Source organism: Pogona vitticeps, chromosome 5 (genome assembly GCF_051106095.1).
Source record: "Pogona vitticeps strain Pit_001003342236 chromosome 5, PviZW2.1, whole genome shotgun sequence".
Lineage (NCBI taxonomy): Eukaryota > Metazoa > Chordata > Lepidosauria > Squamata > Agamidae > Pogona > Pogona vitticeps.
The window spans coordinates 139,916,903-139,939,175 of NC_135787.1; the positions used below are offsets into that span (position 1 = coordinate 139,916,903).

Consider the following 22,273-nt stretch of genomic DNA (forward strand, 5'->3'; position numbering starts at 1 on the left):
CTCATGAGAAACTACTTTGATTCAATGATTCCCATCTCTATCTGAACAGATTTCACTCACAGCTACCACTACAACAAAGGTATTTTAGTCATGAAATAAACTGCTGTGATGTCACCCTTCAGTATATCATGAATGCTTTCCATGAAATATGGGAATGTGTAAAAATATTTCAGAGGCATAGTAGAGGACAAACTTAAAAAGTAATAAATTTTCTACTTAGTTAATATTTTACTGAATACTGGGAATATTTACGTCAATTTCATCAACTTATCTGTTGTCTGCCAGCTTACCTTTCTTTGCCTCAGCTCTTAAGTGCATGCAAGCACCCGAGCATGCACATACACACAGAGAATAAACCGGCAGTGAAACAACAAAATTTCTCATACAATACTAGATAAGGAATATTAAACATTCAACCCATGCACAATCAACAAAGATAAAGACGTCACCATGGAAAAGTAGCACTAGTGCAGGGTTAAACAGCTTCAAAATAGCTACGCTAATGGAATATAGCTGCCCTAACCAATTGTCTTGCATTCAAATCATATTAAATGTACTACTATTATTTAGGATGTTACAAATGTCCTATCTTTCATAATGACAGGACTTCAGACCAAATGCCTCACCAGCTCAAAGGCCTGCTGAATTCTTTGATTCATAACATTAAATAAATTGGATTGTAGGATTATTATGTACTATAGAATCAACTGAAGATTGCTTTTTTCCTTTCACTGTCTTTTTCGTGCCTAATCTGTATTTTAGAAGTCACATTTATTTGAATTGAAATGCACATATTTTGAAAGGGAGCCATATTTTGAAAGGGAGCAAGGGAGAGAAAGGTAGCAAAAAAGGGGATATACTAAAATATGGCTAAACCTGATGTCCTCGCCCGTTCTGTCTCACAATTTTTATCTCTGATCACATAAAACAGAAAAAAAAGAGAAAGAATGACAAGGTTGCGGAGTGGAGGAGGCTGGGAATAACATTGTGGACTGACATGTTCTTCTTTGTCCTCACACAAACGACTGTATTTTTTTTTTAATGGATTAGATAACTGTATGATGCAGCATAGTTTATGATAAAGGCTCTTTGGTTCTGAGAAAGTTAAGTTCTCGGCATTTTAGTGGTGGATTCCCAGTGACTAATCTTTTGCTGCTTACTACCTCACAGTGAACTTCAGTTTTCACAGTTGGAAAGTGTCTCTGCAGTCTAAGCACAATTATTAGGGAGTATACCTTACCAAACATCATGCAAAGTCCTTTTGTGAGGTTAATTACATTTAGAAATCATACTCTTACATTACATGATCCTTTTCTTCATCATGGATCGTAATGCAGCTTACAGAGGATTTCTAGGCAGTTTTCGTATGGACATTGGCTAGATTCAAAATCTCTCCTGAGCCACAAACAAAAAGTTCAACAAACCGCAAGTACCTGAAGGTGGACCTAGATGTCTCATCTGAAGTCTATATTTGCCAAGGCAGCAGGAAAATATGGGCAGAGCTCTGGAAGGAGAAGACTGACAGATGGATGGGATAAAGTCCCACAGATTCTTCTCCTGCAGATTTTCCCAATTCATTTCTTCATTTTCATTTCCAATTGAAAGAGAGAGAGAAAAAAAACACCTGACAATACTGTGGGGATGATTGCAGAGAAGAGGCAGCAAGTAGGAAAAAGAGTTAAGCATGCTCTGCTATCCATCAGTTCTGCCCTGGAACTACAGTACCTACCCTCCAGTGTGTTGACACTGCAGGGGAAATAGGAAGGCAGTCTTGTGTTTTGTCTAGTTTAGTCTAGAATACTTTTCCAACAACAGAGATTCAAAGCTTAGAAAATTTACTTCTGGGGACCAAAGTCCTATTCATCTTCCCCTGAGAGGGAAATCCTGCCAGCATGGTAAAATGTGGGATCACACTTGTACGTTACTGTTGCGCAAGTAGTGATCTCCATGAAGAGCACCTACTCTCTACCTGCCAACAGCAATGCTGATGCAAGCAGCATGATCCTATGAGACTACACTGACAAGATTTTTCCAAACAGGATATTGTCTTTGGAGTAGAGCTCTAGACTAGAGAATCTCCCGGTAGCCATGTTACTGATGTGAGAGCATCTTTATGAGGAATGGGGCAGGCCCTATACAGGCTGAGAGGTTCAATAAATATTTGGGGACTTATGTTTCCTATATATAACATTGCTCAGCTGTATTCTAAGATGCTAGTCCTGCTGTGCAAGTTCAGAGTTTAGAAAAGTTACTTTTTTTGAACAACAACTTCTTCAATTTTGGAACAATTACTGGCGGTGCCAGCTGCAGAGGATTGGGTGTTGTAGTCCAAAAAGTAACATTTCCCATCTCTTAACTGGTTTTTCACAGTGCATTGCCTAGGTGGTCAAAGGAATTTTACACAGTACTATTGCAAACAATGAAATAGGCTGGTGCTGTTATTTCCATAATAATATTCCTAATCTATGAGGTGGGTAGTACTTGAGGCTGGCAGTTTGCCCAAAGCCATTTGGCAACTTTGTAGCTGAGGTGCAAGCCGGAGTGTGGGGATGCTTAAGGTTAGAATAAGTTCCCACTCCAGGGAAGCTGGTGATAAAACAGACTCCCATGTCAAAATATTCATTAGTAATTTCTTACCTGTAATTATCTGATAAGGCAGCTGTAAATGCCTTGACAAGGTATAGCAATTCTGAATGCTAGAAATAGCTGTTTCAATGCCAGTGTGTGCACATGTAAAAAAAGAGTACTGTACAATACTAATTTCAAGAAGCTAATAAAGCGCTCAAAGTACTCCTTTACTTCAGAACCACTGTTTCATTCAGAAATATTTATTAGGTGTCAGATAAACCTCATTGCTTTTGAAAAGTAACAGGAAAGACAAAAGATGAAATCCACCATGAAAATACAACCATTTTAAAATGAAAAGAAAGGCCTAAAGAAGATGCCTAAAGGAGCTGAAGAATAACAGTGGGATGGAGAATATCTAGTGTGGGAGTAAGCAGTGAATGAACTTGTCAATAATAATAATAATAATAATAATAATAATAATAATAATAATAATAATAATAATAATAATAATAATAATAATAATAATAATAGTTTTCTACAAGTACATGTCACTCTTCCCAGTTTAATAGCAAAAATGTAAGCAACAGGTTGTACCCTAATTCTGGCTTGACCTGCCTGCAAATAGAACCAATAGCTTATGGGATAAAGCTTATTTATTAAAAAATACTTTTAACCTGCCTTTCTCCTTAAAAAGGACCCAAGGCGGCTTACAACAATTAAAAGATAGTATTTAGGTTAGAAACAATGAGTATACAATACTAAAAGGAACAATGAATAGAATACCAAAAAACATAAGCGATATCAAAATACATTCAGTGCAGTGAATGTAAATAATCAATACTGTCTGATAACTGCAAAAAGGAAAGAAATGGCTTCTCGCGAAGACAAATTTGGGAAGATGTGGGTTCTCTATGCATGCTGGGTCTAGGGCTACATTCCTGGCATGCCAGGAACTCCTGAGTAATATCTCCAAGTCAGTTATCGGTATTGTTAATTCACACCATTTAAAGTTACATCCATGAAAGGTTTAACACAGCAACATCATTTTACTTTCAAGAATGAGAAAAAGCCTGCACTTTTTTTAACCATGAAATTTCATTTTAAAATGAGTGGAACATTCAAAAGGGCTTTAAAGAGAGAGTTGGATGAGGGAGAAAACTGCTGGGATCCACAATGCAAATCTGAATGTGATGCTAAATCAGCAACATCTTTATTTGGGACATGCATTATTGAGACAGGAGTGGCTGGCAGCCAAGGTTGGAAAGAAGGTGATAAACGTTAATTAATTAATTTTTTGAGAAACATCCTGTTCAAGATACAAAATGTGATACAGGCAGTGCACAGAGGCGCTAATAGATACAACCTGGAGTCACTGTTCTTCAGAACAAAATGAAAAGACCTCTGGCTTTTCTTTTTTTAAGATCAGTGAAAGAACACTCCTTTTTTAAAAATGCCCCCATTTCATCCCAAGGTTTCATTCTACTGACGTGTCTAGATCTACTTCCCGTTCTTTCTTTCCCTTCTCAGGCATCCTTCTTTCCAAAGATGTCAGGTTTAGCTTGAAAGAAACTCGGGGAAGCCAAATTCCAAACCCCTTCTTTTAAAAAAAAAGGCAGGGAGAGGGACTGAAGGGCAAAGCAATGGCTTCTCACAGGTTACATACATACGTACATACACGTATACACATACACAAATCTTTTACACACACACACGTTATATGTGTGTGTGTGCGCGTTTTTTTAAATAAAGGGTGGCCACAGTAACCGATTTTTTATTCCTTTCTCTGTAATTACCAACCCATTACCCCTCTTTTTCTCAAATAAAAAGTAATAATAAACGGCCATATGTGCCTCAGAGAGGCGGATGCGAACCCGAAACCGGGGTCCTCGCGCTACTGCCTACCCGCCTTTCCCCCCTCACCCTCCCGCCTTGGTCTTTTGTACCTACAGCCCGGAGGCAGAAAAAGAAACGAGAGAGGAGCGAAAAAAAGGCGCGCGCTCGCCGCCGAGCCGCATGGCGAAGCCGCCCGGCCCGCCAACCCCACGCCCTCGCCCGGCCGCCGGGCCTCTTCGCCCGAAAGGTGGCGGCGAGGCCCGAAGGTCCTTCGGGGGGGGGGCGGCGGCAAAAGGCACTGTTTTCCCTCCGGCGCCACGCGGCTCCCTCTTTGGCGCAAGGCAGCGGCCCTCTCCCGCTCCGGGCGGCGCGTCCTCCGCCAAGGGGCAGCTGCTTCGTCCAGCCAGGAGGGCAGCGGCCAGGCGGGTGGCGAACGAAGGGATGCGCTTCCCTCACGGGAAGAGAAGATGCGCCTTTGGGCAGCCGCCCATGCCCGGCCGAGAGGGCGTCGGGCGAGGAAGTGGCGCTCCTTCACGATCCCGTCAGCCATGTGCCCTTCGGAGCCTTCCCAGCGAAGATGCTGAAGGGAGAGAGGCCTTTCACACACACACACCCCAACACGCATCCAACCCCACCCCGCCTGCCTTCACCAACCTGTTAATCCGACCGATCCTGATTTCCTTTTACCTCAGCCTAGCAGTCCAAGGTGTCTCGGCGGCGGCCCTCCTTCTGGGTCTCTCCCCCCACCCCCGCCTTATTTTCTTCGTCTTCTTTTCTGCCGTGTCCTTTGTTAGAAGCGCCAGCTCTCCCCGTCTCAAGCCGTCTCTCTCGGCAACAGAACCGGTGGAGCAGAGAAGGAGCAAAACTGGGCTGGGGAAAATAAAATAAAATCACCACCTCCCCTCCCCCCCAAAAAAATTACAGAGAGAGCGAGAGAGAGACCCTATACGTCAAACTGCCGTGGCGAGGCTGGAGAGAGACTGAGCGGAAGATGATACCACACGAAAACGACCTTCACACGGCGTAACATTGGCGGCAACTCCTCCTCCGTGTGTGTGTGTGTCTCTGTGTGTGAATATGTCGGGGGCGCGGAGGCGGGGGTTCTAGCCAGCTGAAGGTGCGATGGGAAAGGAGGGCCAACTCAGCTGGTCCCTGCCGTCAACCCTGTTGCCTTTTGTTGTCCCCCTCAGCTGCTCCGAAGAAAACGATGGCTCAGTGGTTCCGTGGCTCACGATTTTTTAAAAAAAATATATCGATTTTTTTTGGGGGGGAGGGGGACTGGGTTTTTTAAACAAAAAAATAAGGCTTCTTGCTCTGTCGCCGCCTGTTTCCTCTTCCGCCCTGGCAGGTGGGGCTCCTCCTGGTCCCCGAACCCCACCCCACCCCAGGAGGAAGTGTTTGCGTGTTGAACACGAGGCAAAGGGGGGGGGATCACCTTCTTCAAACCTTCCTCCCCCCCCCCGCCCCGATCTCGTGCAATCCGTTTTCAATGGCGAGGAAATCAACCCGACGCGTGCTGGTGCGTCCTTAACGTTTAGTGGCACCGGAAGAGCTGGCTTGACCGTGGGGGGGGGGGGACTGCTTCGGTTCTAAGCGGGAACGCGGGAAGCGACCCTTGCTCTCTTTTCGTAGAAGATCCTGGGGGCTTCTGCACCGCCCTGAGGGGGAAAACACCCGCGCTCATACAGAGGGCTAAAAACGTTCAGTGCCCGGGAGTGATCACACGTTAAATGGAACAGTGTACTACCTGCACTTGCTTAGATTCTTGGGAGAATCTAGTCAAACTACATATACATGGATGTTAATCCCAATTTTCCCACTTACTGATACATTTCACCTCTGTATGGATGCATTTTCTTCTAAAAGAAGGACCACACCTCATTATTCGCAACCTTTCTTGTTCATTGAGCTGATCTTAACACAAGTATATGTTAGGGATCTGGAATGGGAGATCTAGATATGCCTTGACCTTGTGATAGACCAGTGATGGAATCAGTGCTCAAATTAAGGGGTGGGCAGTATAGTATATACACCAATTCCAGCCTCTGAATTCCTTTTAATTTTTGCTTATTCCAGGGGCCATGAAATACCTGAGGAAACCAGGTCTCAAGTGCCACCTGTACATTAAGCCCCAATTGTAGTGAATTTGCAGATGTGTAAATAGGGAAACTAAATATTCAGGCAAAAAAGCAAGACAAAGGGTGTGGAAGGTCACTGCAGTTAACTTTCCATGTAGTGTTTGCTGACAAGGTTCAGGAAAATGTTAAGTAAAGCCTTGTTTATCTTGAACTCTCAATCTTAAGGTACATTTACTTGGAAGAAACTTCAAATAGTTTCTAGCAGGTGTGCCAGGAGTTTGCAACCACATCTGTCTTGCCCTGTAAGGTGTAATTGGATATGCATTTCATTCCACGGTCAGAAAATAGGTCAGTCTGTTTGGCAAACAACATTTTTGTGACAATATGAAAATGTGTATTGATGACAACAAAAGATACCACTAGAATTAAGGCTTGGCAGTCATCTATCAGGGGGTGTCATAGCTGTATCCTGACTGGAAATCCTGTGAAGCAGGGGTTGGACTAGATTGTCTCCAAGATGCCTTACAATTCAATGAAAGTTAAACAGAGGAGAAGCAATTCCAGCCGTGGTTCTGGAATGTGTGGCATGTGTTCTATGCCAATGGTATAGAGAAGACAAACAATAAATGAAGGTTTATATGAATTTATCTTTACTAAAGCTTCTGCTGCATGTTCTGCAAACATGGAATGTTTGTTGACTGTCTAGTCACGAAGATACTTTTATACTCATTCTCATTGTCAAGTTTGGTTTGTTAAAGTATCAATGGGGATGACCTATTTTGATTCCTTTGATGTTCAGTCACCTTGCTGCTGTGATCCAGTATATTTTCCAGCATCCTAAGCCAGTAGCTGAAACTCTATTCTACATGTCCAAATTGGTTTTCCCAAGGTGAATTAGAATTCTGTACACGAAGCCAGGAGGATCACAAGATCTGACATCCAAAAGATCATGTGATTGAGGGAGAGGGAAGCAGGTGACAAAGCAGGCAGGCTTCCTAAGAAGTAGCTTGAATTAATCCTTAAAGCAGTTAGAGATAGGTTTCAGTGGTAGAGGGTTATAAAAGGACAGTTTCTGAGACTGCTACAGTGCCACCACAGGGATGAAAGATGCACCTGACTCCAATTAATAACATTTTGCCACAGGCTTTGCATTTTCATCCCCCTCCAATCAATTAAACTAAGGTATCCACAGGAACAAATATGATGTTGCATAGTATGAAGACAATAGTAATAATACAAAAAGGGAAATCAGTGCATTTTTCTGCTTACATTTGAATCACTGCTTGTTGCGTTAAATGATGTCTTTATTAAGTTTCAGAACACAAATCCCTTATATACACACACATGCTGAAGTGTGTAGGTGAGTCCTAACACTGCCATAAAATTAAGATTTTTTTGTTTTAAAGCAAACGAACAAAAACAAATCATATTGAACAAATTATACCACAGAAACAGTTACATTTTATCTGGAACATTTTCGTTTCCAAATATTAACAGGAAACACTCATTTTTGTATAAAATTATTGTTTTGTGTATTATACTTCCTTCGAAAGCCCTGTTGTTAGGCATCCTTCAGTCTCAAGATACTATGGTAACGTTTTCTGTATGGAGGACTTAGAACAGCGTCTAGTGTGGCTGAGAAGGCCAATTCGAGAGTGACAATCCCTTCCACACTGAAGACAAATACAATCTGTCCCCTGTCCAGCTCCCTGATTTTGCTGCTTCTGGGACTGCCTCTTTGCCTCGGCCTGCTGGACAAGGGTTTCTTCAGATTGGGAGATGCTGTGATGCACCGCCTGCCTGCAGGCTGAATGCTCAGGTGTCTGGGTTTCCCATCTGTTGAGGTCCATTTCTAAGGCCTTCAGATCCCGCTTGCAGATGTCCTTGTATCACAGTTGTGGTCTCCCTCTGGGGTGCTTTCCCTGTACTAATTTTCCATACAGGAGATCTTTTGGAATACAAACATCAGCCATTCTTACAACATGCCCAAGCCAACGGAGACATCGCTGTTTCATGTACATGCTAAAAATTTCAGTTCATTCTAGGACTACTCTATTTGGAACTTTGTCTTGCCAGGTGATACCAAAAATGCATTGGAGACAGTGCATATGAAACATGTTCAGCTTCCTCTCCTGCCGTGCACAAAGGGTCCAGGACTCACTGCAGTACAGGAGTGTGCTCAGGACACAGGCTCTATAGACCTGGATCTTGGTATATGCCATCAGCTTCTTATTAAGCCATACTCTCTTTGTGAGTCTTGAGAGCATGGTAGCTGCTTTGCCAATGCGTTTATGCAGCTCAACATCTAGGGAGAGAGTGTTAGAGATCATTGAACCAAGGTTCACAAAGTCATGAACAACCTCCAATTCTTGCGTGGAGATGGTAATAGAGGGAGGTGAGTCCACATCCTGGCGCATGACTTGTGTTTTCTTCAGGCTGCTTGTTAGTCCAAAGTCTTGGCGGGCCTTGCTAAGACGATTCATGAATTGTTGGTGGTCTTCAGCAGAGTGAAGTCAGTTTTGACTTGAAAGCACAGTGTGTGCTCGTGTCTGTGCGCGTGTGCACGCGTGCGCGCGCGCACACACACAAAGTATTTCAACCAATCTCATACTGGTTGGTCTTGATCGTTTCCAAATGATCTATGCATAGGCTGTTATAAGAATTCAAATATAAATTGCAAGCCTACAGATTGAATTTATGTTGCAAATTACATGCAAATTACAATATAGTTTTAAGAAATTTGGTGGTGAATATCCTTCGTCTGCTAGACTAATGCTAAGAACACTATACCCCCTCCTTTTCCTTGCATTCTTGTTTCCAGTTGAAAGGCTGATTTATTTTGTTCTGGGGGAGTGGAGATTAACATTGTGGTGCTTTCATTTGGAAGTTTTTGCACAAGAGACATCTGATCAGAAGCCTTTAGTTATGTCTTTAAGTGGGTTTTTTTAAAGTTCCAAAGACAAAGCTCCAGTAGGAAATTGTAGAAGACATGTCTTTAAAGATCAATCCGTTGCTTCCAGAGACATCAGAAACAAATTATTGGCCTTTGAGAGCATGCCTTCTACAATGTAGATACGTATCCCAGTGTTGTTATTTAGTCGTTAAGTCGTGTCCAACTCTTCATGACCCCATGGATCAGAGCACGCCAGGCCCTCCTGTTTTCCACTGCCTCCCGGAGTTGGGTCAAATTCATGTTGGTAGCTTCGATGACAATGTCCAACCATCTTGTCCTCTGTCATCCCCTTCTCCTCTTGCCTTCACACTTTCCCAACATCAGGATCTTTTCCAGGGAGTTTTCTCTTCTCATGATCTCAAAGTATTTGAGCCTCAGATTCAGGATCTGTTCTTCCAGTGAGCACTCAGGGTTGATTTCCTTCAGAATGGATAGGTTTGTTGGTTGTTGTGGGTTTTTTGGGTTCTTTGGCCGTGTTCTGAAGGTTGTTCTTCCTAACATTTTGCCAATGATATATATAGTGAGCTAGGATAGGTTTGTTCTCTTTACATATCCCATTAAGTCTTGTTAAAAACTAAGATCAGCTACAGCAGTGGTTCCCAGCCTTGGGTAGCTCTGGTGTTCTTGTACTGCAGCTCCCAGATACCTTAGCCAGAACAGTTGCTGGTGAAGGCTTTTGGGAATTGCAGTCCAAGAACACCTGAGCTAGAGCACAGCTTTGGTCTGTCTTCACAAGCCCTTAGTTTCATTTCCCCTAATAGCCGTGAGGTTATTATCAAATAATATACTGTATATTGGCAAGGATTGTATTGGAGATACACTTGTGTAAGAGAAATAGTTTAAGTTGCTGTGGCAAATGGCCACTCTTTCACAAGTTGCTGGCTATGTTTGTGGATGAATGTTAACTTTGTAAATGAATGTCAATTTCCACCACAGCCTATGCAACTATAATTTGCCATTCAAATTGGAATACAAAGTTGTGTGTGTGTGTGTGTGTGTGTGTGTGTGTGTGTGTGTGTGTGTGTGTGTGTGTGTGTGAGAGAGAGAGAGAGAGAGAGAGAGAGAGAGAGAGAGAGAATGACAGAAATATCAACACAGCTGACTGAATGTTTTCAATGTTGGGGGGTCTGGCTGAGTGAACTGTACTTCAAAATTTACCATTGGCCAAGAATACTACATCCTGTTCAGTTTAAACATGCTGTCATGAACCTTTAAGCTCCTAAATGTTCTGAACCTTTAAGAACAACCTCTTCCCTTTGGAAACTGCCTTGAAGATTGAGATTAACATCAGATCTCAGTGTTCAAGGCACTTTCTTACTGCAGGTACACATGACAGCCATAATATTCTCTTATTTTTATAAACAATATATTTATAGATTCTAATGACATCAGAATAAAATAAAGTTAAAACAACATCAAAAAGTAAAAAAAAGTGTATTCCATTCAAATACAAATAGAATTATATTCAATTTATATTTATGGTATTGCTGCACTTTTAGTTTGACTGCATAATAGGCTGGCACATTTAAAGTAAGATTGATTATCTTTATTTTGATACCCAAGGAAAGTTTGCCTGCAGTATTTCTTAAGAACAAAGAGCCTTGTAGCACTTTACAGAATAGCACAATTTTTGGGGGCAAAGGCTTTCATGGACTGTGATCCACATCTTAAGATGCAGCCCAGAAAATCTTATCACAGAAAAGCAAGAGACAGAAAATACAGCATAAAGAAAAACAACAGAAAGAAAAAGTGACAGATCAATATGTTTATCCACTGTAGGTTTCAGATCAGTTTTACTATGTAAAAACCTACATATTATAGCTAATTTTCTTTCTTTCTTTACCTAATTTTTTTAAAATAAATGTCAGAAAAGAAAAATTGATGCAGAGCTTCATTTAATGACTACAAGCATTCATCCTTAAGTATTTGTTAAGTAATCATTAACTTGCAAAAACCAGACTACTTATTAAGTTGTCTAAATACAAAAAGATTGATACTAACTTTCAGCAGAGTTCCTGTGGCAGAGCCAAGAACAACTGTGTTCAACCAGTCATCTCTAAAAGCAGGGGCTTGCGTCTCCTTCTGCCACATACTGTTCGCAACTACTGTTTTCCAGCACAACATAGAAATGAAAGGAACAGAAGGGAGAGATAATCTACAGTAGACAGCACTTGCATACTTCCTTGGCAGAAGAACTTGGAGAGGCCACAGAGTTCCTCCTCAGATAACATACCCAGATAAAATCAAAACAAACAAACAAATACAAAATACAAAACAAAAATGTCTTGGCACCTTAAAAATGAGGTGTTATATTTCAGTGTGACCTTTCATAGATATATCCACTTCTTCAGTGAAGCAAAAACAGGTTATATACAAGGTAAGCACAGGAGATGGATTAGCAAGATGACAATAGCACTATTGACACAACTAATTAACAGTAAGGATGTTGTTTTTAATGGATAGTCCCACACTTCCTATGAGGTGTGAAGTGGTAGGAGCTGCTTTGTACTTCAATCAAGAGTCAACACTTTGAGAGTCCATTACTCTGCACAATCAAGCAGCAATTGATCAATTCCCAGAGTCTATTCCATATGCAAGATTGCAGGGAGAACTGGGGATTCATATATATAGTGAGCTAGGAATCACTGGTCAATATTTAATCCTTTTGATGCAGCCTTGAACTTATCTATGCATTTTACTTCAGCTGTCTCTCTAGTCTCATTTTGTAGTTAATATGAACACTTCCTCAGATAAGGGTCACTGAAACTCACTGAGAGTTGGAAAATTCATTTCACTAAACAGCAAAGATGGTCAACAAGAAAAAAACATTGAAACCAGTATTGCTGTCACTTACAATATAAGAGGTGCAGTTGGTAAGCAGAAGTTGTAAGTTAAGAGGTGTATCTGCACCACACAGTTGTCACCAAACTGTTTTAGTATGCAAATTTATGGGAAAGATGCAGAAAGTACATGGTACCCCAAGAAAGCAAGGAGAGGCTAAAAAGAGGCAGAAGTTTCAAACAGGTGTAGTGGGAAGGCTGTAGCTCAGTGGTAAAGCATGCCCCTTACAAGTTGGCAGTCCCATGTTAACATGTCAGCAGCTATATTCAAAAGACCTCAAGAAGCAGGGCTGGCAAAGCCATACTGAAGATCTCCCAGAAGATAAGCATGGGCTCAAATAATTTGATCAATTTAATACAAAGCAGCTTTGTAATGATTTCAATATGAATCCAAGGCAGACCTTTCAACATCACAGCAATCCAAGTTTATGCACCAACCACCGATGCTGAAGAGGCTGAAACTGACCAATTCTGTGAAGATTTACAGTATCTTCTAGAACTGACACCAAAGAAAGATGTTCTTGTCATTATAGGGGACTGGAATGCTAAAGTAGGGAGTCAAGAGATGAAAGGAACAACAGGCAAGTTTGGCCTTGGAGTTCAAAATCAAGCAGGGCACAGGCTAATAGAGTTTTGTCAAGAGAACAAGCTGGTCATCACATACACTCTTTTCCAACAACACAAGAGGTGACTCTACACATGGACATCACCAGATGGGCAATACCGAAATCAGATTGATTATGTTCTCTGCAGCCAAAGATGGAGAAGCTCCAGCAAAAACAAGACCCGGAGCTGATTGTGGCTCTGATCATCAGCTTCTTATAGCAAAATGCAAGCTTAAACTGAAGAAAGTAGGAAAAACCACTGAGCTAGTCAGGTATAATCTAAATTAAATCCCTTATGAATACAGAGTGGAACTGAAGAATAGATTTAAGGAACTAGATTTGGTGGACAGAGTGCCTGAAGAACTATGGTTGGAGGCTCGTAACATTGTACAAGAGGGAGCAGCAAAAAAAAAAAAAAAAAAAAAAAAAAAAAAAAACAAAAGAAAAGGAAATGCAAGAAGGCAAAGTGTTTGTCCAATAAGGCCTTACAAATAGCAGAGAAGAGAAGGGGAACAAAATGCAAGGGAGATAGGGAAAGCTGACCGGCAAAGAATTGATGCTTTTGAATAGTGGTGCTGGAGGAGGCTCTTGAGAGACCTCTGGACTGCAAAGAGAACAAACCTATCCATTTTGAAGGAAATCAATCCTGAGTGTTCACCAGAAGGACAGATCCTGAAGCTGAGGCTCCAATACTTTGGTCATCTCATGAGTAGAGAAGACTCCCTGGAAAAGACCCTGATGTTGGGAAAGTGTGAAGGCAAAAGGAGAAGGAGATGAAAGAGAACGAGATGGTTGGACAGTGTCACCGAATCTACCAACATGAATTTGACCCAATTCCAGGAGGCAGTGGAAGACAGGAGGGCCTGGCGTGCTCTAGTCCATGGGGTCACAAAGAGTTGGGCACAACTTAACAACTAAACAAGAACAAAGCTTTGTATGCTCACCTCAAGGCAAAGCTGTGTGCATCCAATGATTGCAAGCCGCATGCAGGGAATTCTCCATCCTTAGAATCTCAGATTACATGTAAGAAGCAAATACTTCCCCAGTTCTTTAAGCTTTAAACAGATTCTGAGGTATGTGGCTAGTGTTAGCACATCTAGAGATCATTATGGGCAGGGTATGTTTTTCCTATGTAGCTTTTTGTTTTTTCTGATGACTAACACAGGCAGAATGTGCAAAATAAAAAAAAAGTTTCAGAAATAACATTCATTTTGCAAAATATATCCAAGTTACAAGATTTGCTGCTCCAACCCACAAAGCAGCAATTGTATTCTGTTTCTTTCCCTAGGTTTGAATGTTTTACCCCATTGCAAAACAACAAATAACATAAGCATTAATAAAATAATATACTTACTGTGATGGGGCTGGTGGTGGACCTGGTTTTCCCATGATTGAAAAGGAAAGGGACAGGCCCTTCTTTTTCCTTTGAAATATGGTTATATGTGTGTTACATATGAGTTCATGAAACTCTTCATGTGTTTAGAATTATTATGGATTTTGCTGAATCAAGCCCTTCATAATGAAGCCTTGAAGCCTGGGAGTTCTAATAATCTGTGTTGCAACAACAGCCTGGAGAGACAGCCTCGTCAGCAGAATTGTACCAGCAATCCATTAACAGCAAGCAAAGGTGGTCTTCCCAATTTCAAGAAAATAATTCAAGGTCTCAGTCAAAGCCTTTGAGAAATAATGAAGTGCTCCCCCCTTCCCAGCTTTCCTGTCAGATTTAAGTAAATTTGGCCTAGCCATATAAATGTAATAAAATGAATATCTTAGAGATAGCATGTAATTAAATAGGTTGGTTATAGCTACGTGAAACATTTAGGAATCTGGCATATCAGGTCTTAAGAAATGTTTGTCAGAATTACACCATGGTGGTCAGGGCACATGAGGCAAAAAATCCCGCAAGCACGTCTACGTGTCCCTGGCAGTAAAAATCAACAAATGAATAATACCAAATGAAATTGCAAATAATCTGCAGGTATTTTTATTTATTTTTATTTATTTATTTATTTATTTATTTATTTAACGTATACGCAGCCCACTCTACCCAATGGTCTCTGGGCGGCTCACAACATTGGGCGATATTGCACAACATCCAAAATCTGCACCTGAAGCAATGATCTCATTGCGCCACCCTCAAAATGTATATTCTTATACCAGCATGCTGTACTGGATAGAATGGGAAGGGCAACTTTCTTAGGTTTTAGGGGAGAAATGTTCCCCCAAAGCAGATGGGGTGCCACCTCCCATACCTTAATGCCTCAGAGGGTGATATGCGAATATATAACTTCTAATTATTGGCAGAAAATAAATTTTATTTTAAAAACAAGGTATATGGGAAGTGCATGTCTCCTCTTAAAGCAGACTCATGCTTCTAGGGACCATGGTTCTCTTTTAAAACAATGTGTGTGCCTTGTTTTGAAACAAGAATATAGTGTTTTGTTTTCATATTTCTGAACTGTGACAGGGGCTGGGAGATAGTAGCATGATAAGTAAAGGAAGGCACGTGAACATCATTTACTTCTGATTCTAAATTTTGGACTAGAACTGGAGAAGCGCAGGTTCAGATTCCCACTTGGCCCTAAAGATACCTGGATGAAATTTAGTCAATTCCTATTTCTTGGTGTAGCCTACATCATAGGATTGTTATGGAGATAAGAAGGGGGATGAAAATCATGGATGCCTGGAGGAAAGATGGGATATAAAGGTTACTATTAGAAAAATAAATGAATGCAGCAAATATTAGGACCATGTTGTGTGAACTTAGCAATGTTCCTCTAAAGTAGGAGACATTGTTAGAGTCCTCTTCCCCGCCCACTTTATTTATTTTTATTTTTATTTTCTGCTATGGCTTTTGTGAGAGTGTGGGTTGAGATAAGATTAAATAGTTTTTCATCTTCTGGATGAAAGCAAACATTTTTAGTTTCTAAATATATATCACGAAGCAGAATGATTCTAGCTTTTACATTATGCTTGTCTTCCAGAATTTTCTTCAAGCAGGAAAAGGACAAAAACATGAAGTTCTGTTGATCTTGTTCGAATCATAAATCCCAGCACTAATCCAACTCATGAATCTAAAAGTAATGGATGCATGTGCTTTTTAGTTTGCATCTGTCAAATTCATCTGAGATGTCTGTCAGGAAATGAACAACAAGAAAATACCTCTAAAAGAAGTGCCTAATGAGAGTGAAATGTGTGGTCTGAACCAACTAACCTTTTTATTTGATCTGCTTTAAGGATTAATTTTGTCTCTTGGGATGCTTGTCCTCTCTATATAGGAAGATAAGAGACCAAAAATGATAATAAAACATACTTGCAGGTTACATAATGGATTTGTCATGAGGGAATGAAAAATGCATCTGAATTTAGTCATGTGTATCATTAGAGTAATCACTGGTCAGATGATGAGATCTATTTTAGGGCAAGTACAGTTAGAATAGGCCTACTTGTCCAAAAACAAAAGATCTTGCTTTTTTTTAAAAAAAGGCATTATCACATCATGTGTTTTTGAATGTAATTGTAGCAGTTTGGAGCATGCATATTGCTGGGCAAGACAGTTCCTACATTTACTTCAGTAAAGGGGGAACTTAAGTGGGTCCCTCAGGTTGTGTACTTGGAATTGTTCACACTGTTGGAGTTGATAGGAAAAAGCTTTAGCTTACAAAAAAGGAAGGAAATGGTAGAGGTGTGTACAATTATATGTAGTAAAGAAGAAGTAGATAAAGGGAAGCTCTTTCTCTTTTACAAACATAACAGAACCCAGGGCTATTCACGAAACCTGAATGCAGGAAGTAGAAACCAACACAGCATTGAGTTAAACTTGGGGTTCATAACCACAAGATATAGCAATGACTTTAACTTAGACATCTTTAAAAGGGGACTGGACAAATTGCTGAGCAATGCAGATACCAGTGGCTGCTACACATGAGGGATAGATATTCTCTGAAGTACCGGAGCCACCTTTGCAGAAAACTGGTGAGATGGTGCTATTACTTCTGGACTTCCCCTAAGCTACTGATTGACAGTTCTACTGTGTGTGAACAGAATATGGGGCACGACACCCTTCGTTCTGATTTAGTTGTGTTCTGGGCAGGATAACTGTACAGTGGGGTCTCTACTTAAGAACTTAATCCGTATTGGAAGATGGTTCTCAAGTTGAAAAGTTCTTATGCTGAATCTGCATTTCCCATAGGAATGCACTGAAAACCATTTAATCCGTATCTGCTCTTTTCCGTCCATAGAAACTACAGTGGAACCTCTACTTAAGAACTTAATCCATTTTGGAATGGTGTTCTTAAGTTGAAATGTTCTTAAGTTGAAGCAAAATTTCCCATAGGAATGGACTGAAAACCAATTAATCCGTTCTGGCTGTTTTTTTGTTATGTAGAGGTCCGTTCGTACATTAACCAAAGCTGGTTAATACGTACTCTACCACTATGGGGAGAATTTTTTTTTAACCTAAGATGACCTAAAGTTAAAAAAAGAGCAGGAAAGGTTTTTTTTTCCTGTTCTTATCTTGGATTTCTGTTCTCAAGTAGAAGCAAAATTTAGCAAATGGAGCTGTTCTTAAGTTGGATTGTTCTTAAGTAGGGACGTTCTTAAGTAGAGACCCCACTGTATCTGTATTAGATAGGTTGCAAGGTATTTGGTATTAAGAAGAGTGTGGTCTGTCTTGTGTTGCTTTTCCAAAATGTGTCTGAATATTAATTCTGTAGTTAATGGAAGTCTACTGTGCCACAATATTAAATCATCTGCAGGGGGTGAGAATGAAAAAACAAGGGAAGATGTAGGTATGTAGGTATGTTTCTTTGAATCACAGAGAAGAGCCCCTTGGCACAATAGTTAAACTGCCGTACTGCTGTCAAGACTCTGCTCATGGCCAGAGTTTGATCCCAACGAATTCTGATAGCCAGCTCAAAGTTGATTGAGCCTGCCATCCTTCTGAGGTCAGCAAAATGAGTATCCTGCTTGCTGGATGGCAAGTTGTTTGCATAATTATGTTGTAAACCATCAAGAGAGTGCTTTAGCACTATAAGACAGTATATAATTTGAAACAATAACAACAATAATAACAACAAATTATATCCAAAACTACTGTATGTGCTTGTTAGTTGCCTGGGCTCTTCATGATTTGATGGGAGGAGGTGTAAAGAAGAAACCAATCATGTGCATGAGATATCCCATTCTTATCAACTAGTGTGTACTGTGCCACAAATAAAATGTCCAGCATTTCAATGCCATTTGTTGGGAGACATGAAAAGGACAGTATTATTGCACTGCTGTCCTTTTGTGGGCTTCCCCTAGGGTGTGCGTGTATCTTCTTTAACAGCCCTGTACTTGGAAAGCTGACAGAAGACAGTCATGTTTTTGAAGGTGTTCTCTATATGAAGTGCTGTCTATTGCAGCCAAAGCAGTGTCAAAAGGTGGAGCCTTGTGATGTCACAGAGGCAGGGCAAGCAAGAGTTGGGAGAGGATGAAACTGCTTTTGGGGCACTTGATTGTGGTAACAGATACAAGGGCAATCCAGGTAGATGGGCCCAGAATACTAGTAAAACTTGCCTAACAACAACCCAAAGCTGAGGATATTTATTTAGTTATTTAGTTAGGTTGGGCAGGCATTAAGTACACATGGAGGTTTCTGCCATGGTTGCCTTTCTCACTATGGTTCACATTCTGTATAGTTATGCCTGTAGCATGGGATGCATACCTAGTTTTCCCAGGACCACATTTCTCCTGGAAGTTCCAGTGCTTAGCACAGGGTATTTCCCTCCCACCCCAGAGCTGCTGCATAGGGCTTATGCAGCAGGAAGGCTCACAAGTCACAGTGCTAGTGCTCCACTCTGTGCTTTGCTCCAAATGACACAACAAACACAGGTGTATATGTAACACTTATGAACTAATTGGTTTAGTTCAACTCCTAAAGGAAGGGCCTGTGCTCTTTGGTTTAGGTTTAGAAAGAGAGATGGAGATTCATGGAGCTACTATTCCCCAGTTACCTTGATTTACATAATGGTCTTCAATTTATGTATACTAAGGGAATGAAAAGCCAAATACATGGTGGTGGGGACTGTTTATTATTTTTGCATTCCAGAGTTTTACAGTTTTACCTGTTATGAATATTTGATTCCTTATATGTTCACCTTCCATAGACAAGGTATTGGAGACAATGGCTGAATTCTGAACTTCAGAAGTAGGACATCATCTGTTTATAGGTCATTCAGAGCAGAAATCCTGCACATTTAGAAGTAAGCCTTGCTGTGTTAATTGGGTCTAATGCACAGGAAACTGTGTGTAGGATTGGTACACTCAAATCCCTCTTCATTGGGAATCTTCAAAAGATTCCTCAAGACATAGCTCTTCAGACAGGCTTTTTGAGAGGTTACATTATGATAACACAGTGGCAGTCTCAGCATTTATATTTGTTTTGCCATCTTGCCTGTTAAATTAATAGAATTTATGTTGTTGATGATGTTGTTTTGGTATATTGTGATTGTATATTGTAATTTTGATTCTGATTTTTGATTTTGATTTTTTTAACTATTATGTTTTTTTTAAAGTGTTATTCTAAATGGACATCATAAAAGTCAAATAAATAAATAAATAATAGCTAGCTAGCTAGCTAGCTAGCTAAATAAATAAATAAATAAATAAACAAACAAACAAACAAATAAATAAATAAATAAATAAATAAATAAATAAATAAATAAATAAATAAATAAATAAATAAATAAATATTGACTTGTCTAATGGGATGGTGGTCTCTGCTTACTCTATGGGCAGAAGTTCCAGAATTTCAGTTTTGGGAGAGCTATTGCCCATGAAAGTCCATACTATAATAAATACAGTATATTAGTTTTAAGGTGCTAAATGAGAGGCCCTGTTGTTTCATTGTGACAGACAAATGTGACTATCAATTTGGAACATTTTACTGTTGTACGTCTGATACAGTGACAGTGAGGTATTACTGCGAAATTATATTTTCAATTAACTCTATTATGATTTATTAAAACAATTGCTGTATCTTAGTAAAACATCCCTTTTTCTTTGGCTTAAGCAAAAAGTATGAATTAGTTTCAGAAAGTATTTTTTACTCTCACTGATTACGTGAAAAGGGTCCAGATGCTCGTATGTCGAAACACTCTGAAATTGTTGAGAACACCAAATGAATGACAAGAGTTTTGACAGCCCACAAACTATTTCAAAACTATTGTTTTAATTTTGCAAACCTTGTTGATCTACTGAACTGGCATTGTAAGTATCCCAAGACGGGAGACTTGTTTTCCCCCCCCCATTAAACATCTGGTCAAGAGCCTGCCTACAGCTGAATTGAGCAGGCTCTTGACCAGACCTTTAAGGGAAAAGTGAACAAACTCTTTTTTTTTAAATGCAGTGCATATGCACTGCTGTACTACACCCCCCTGCACTTCTTCAACCCTTCCACACAGCTGAGGAAGTGTTTAGTTTGCCAATACCTGAAGTGGCTCACTTCTTAAACCATTGTACAATACTGGCAAATTAAGAGGAAGGTTCGCTTTTTGTCCATTTCCAGCACCACACCAGAGTGATCCTACAGCACAAAAAAAGAGGAAAGAGAAGAGAAAAAGAAAGAAAGAAAGAAAGGAGGGAGGGAGGGAACAATGGGGAAGAGAAGAAAGAAAGAAAGAAAGAAAGAAAGAAAGAAAGAAAGAAAGAAAGAAAGAAAGAAAGAAAGAAAGAAAGAAAGAAAGAAAGAAAGAAAGAAAGAAAGAAAGAAAGAAAGAAAGAAGCTCCTAAGGGCCATAAAGGTGTTGGTGGGAAAGATCTGGAGATGATTTGGTTTGCTCCAGCAATTACGTTGTGCAGTTGCTTTCAAAAGGAGTGCACCAACACATCCTTCTGTCAGTGGTTAAAATAGTGAATTAAATGCCTGTCTGATTGCACCCTTTGTCAACTCAATGGGCCAAATCCCCATTTGGGAAAAGTCTTAGGGGTTGCATTTAAAGAGTAGGTGGGGCTAAGTACATCCTATGTGGGTGGGACTACTGTCAATGTAAATCCTGACAATGTGGATAATTTGAAACCAAGCATACAAAGCTCAGTTTCATGGACATCTACTCAGAAGCAACACCAGTGCAATGCTTTCAAGGCATGCAAAAGACAAAGCACAACATTCAATTCAAAACCCTATCTCAGACATCCAGACACTAAGGAAAAGCCTTCCTGAAGAGAAAAGTCCTTGCTTGTTTGTAGAAGGACCCCAAAGATGGGGCCAGTCTGGCTTCCCATAGGAGGGAATTCCAGAGTCTGGGACCCCCTCTCATGTCCTCATCTTGCGTGCTTGTATGGGTGGCGGCCTCCCCTGATGATCTTAATTTTGGGGCAGGCTGATAGAGGGACAGGTGGTCTTTTAGATAGCTTGGACCCAAGCTGTTTAGGGCTTTATAGGTTAAAACCAGTACTTTGAATTGGCCAGATAAGACCTCTCAAGAAACGGCACAGCTGCCACACTAGTTTAATTGTGCAAGGGCACTCCTGACCACTGCCAAAACCTAGGCATCTATGGCTCAGAGATGAATCCAGGGGCACCCCCAAGCTGTGCACCTGTGTTTTTAGAAGGAGTGTAACCCCATCCAGCACAGGCTGCATCCCTATTCCTCAATCTGCCTTTTGAATGACCAGGAGCACCTCTTGTCTAGTTTGGATTATGTTTCGGTTTATTCACCCTCTTCCAGTCAGTTACTGAAACCACATCTAGTAACACGAAATAAAGGATTGCTTAGACATGTACATTTCCTTTCTGTCTTGCTGGTCTTGCTTGATTGAGTTTTTGTCAACTAAGGAAAAGAGAGAGAGAGAGAGAGAGAGAGAGAGAGAGAGAGAGAGAGAGAGTCCTCTGTGTAAATGATTACTTAACCAAATCCCTTCATTATTATATTACTACATTTCCTTTGGTTCCACTCAAACATTAGAACTTTTTGTACTGTATACTGTATACTGTACACAGAAACCATACTTATTAGTCATTTCCTCACTTTCATTTAAAAAAATAAATAAAGAAATGCAGTAATAACGTTTGCAACACCAAGTTCTCTGCTTCTTGCACAGAGCATCCAGGCTCAGAAATGAATCCAGGAGTACCCCCTAGCTGCACACCTGGCCCACACCTGAGAGTTAATTCAGCCTCATCCAGTCCATTATTGATACTAGAGACTGATCTAGAACTAAAACAGTTTCCTCAGATTTGGATGGAAATGAGAGGTAGAGTTGGGTGTCATCCGCATACTTGTGACAGTGAACCCTAAAACTCCAGATAACCTCTCCAAGTGGAGTCGTGTAGATGTTAAATAGCATAGGGGGCAAAACAGAACCCTGTGGGACACCACAGGCCAATGGCCAGGGCATCAAACAGGAGTCCCC

The 22,273-nt window shown here is 40.6% G+C and overlaps 1 protein-coding gene and 1 long non-coding RNA gene across 7 annotated transcripts in view; one reads left to right on the forward strand and one right to left on the reverse strand.

The window, feature by feature from the left end:
• SLC38A1 (solute carrier family 38 member 1) overlaps positions 1–5,769 on the reverse strand; it is a 68,356-nt gene extending 62,587 nt beyond the window's left edge. Inside the window, exon 1 of one of the 6 annotated variants that reach the window (XM_020795515.3) lies at positions 5,056–5,769. The gene's annotated coding sequence lies outside the window, so the exon portion shown is untranslated. The remainder of the gene's footprint in view (positions 1–5,055) is intronic. The other 5 variants (XM_020795516.3, XM_020795519.3, XM_020795518.3 and 2 more) reach the window with 5 other exon arrangements.
• Positions 5,770–16,662: 10,893 nt separating this feature from the next.
• On the forward strand, positions 16,663–20,497 carry LOC144583321 (uncharacterized). The gene is made up of 2 exons (XR_013537045.1): positions 16,663–16,852; positions 20,427–20,497. It is a non-coding gene; the product is annotated as an uncharacterized LOC144583321 (long non-coding RNA).
• The last annotated feature ends 1,776 nt before the right edge of the window (positions 20,498–22,273 follow it).